This window comes from Belonocnema kinseyi, chromosome 5 (genome assembly GCF_010883055.1).
Source record: "Belonocnema kinseyi isolate 2016_QV_RU_SX_M_011 chromosome 5, B_treatae_v1, whole genome shotgun sequence".
Taxonomy (NCBI): domain Eukaryota; kingdom Metazoa; phylum Arthropoda; class Insecta; order Hymenoptera; family Cynipidae; genus Belonocnema; species Belonocnema kinseyi.
The window spans coordinates 121086003-121086808 of record NC_046661.1 but is presented as its reverse complement, the minus strand read 5'-3'; positions in this window follow the sequence as shown (position 1 = coordinate 121086808).

The window sequence follows — 806 nt, the reverse complement described above, 5'->3', positions numbered from 1 at the left end:
TGGAAAACTTTAAAAATAGGCAATTTGGTTTTAGTTTTTTAACTATTATAATAAAAGTTTATTGAAACGAATGGTCTATTATATGTGTATTGTCTCTTACAGAGAAGCAAATAAAAATATGTGGAGATGTATGAATAAGATGTTATCTCCAGGTATAAGGTTCATGTTAAAAAGAATATCGTACAAGTGGAATATATATGAAAATGATAAAATTACTACGATAATAATGCTTTTGAATATATTTTCCTGAGGCGCAAACCCAAGGCGTTTGTCAACCGATTATGAATCAATAATATCTTCAAGGATCTTCATACACTACTGTTAAACATACTTCAGATTTTTAAATTTGTTTTTTTTACGCGCGCTAATAGAACTCATATTTTATATTTCTTATTTTTACGAATCCAATTTTAAATGTTTGAAAACGTTATTCTAAAATAATCCAATTTTTCATAGAAGAAAATGTCTTCTTTAAATAAGAGGATATATTTGCACAAAAAATTATAATATTTCTCAAAATGAGGGTGTTGAGTCCCATGTTCATACATTTTAATTTCATCTCGCTCTTCTTATACAGATAGTTTCTAAATATGTAGTTTACTACCGAATTTTCTCACGTAGCGAAACATCTGCATTTTTGTAACCTAGAATAGCACGTTTTCGTTTTACATTTTTATTAGTTTATTACTTTCAAAAAGAAATTCTAAATCCTTTCATCTTTTAAATTCTACAGTTCCTTTAAGCTCTTAACCTTCGCGAACAATATTCTTCAGATTTCGACATTTCTTGAAAATAGAATTGTAAAA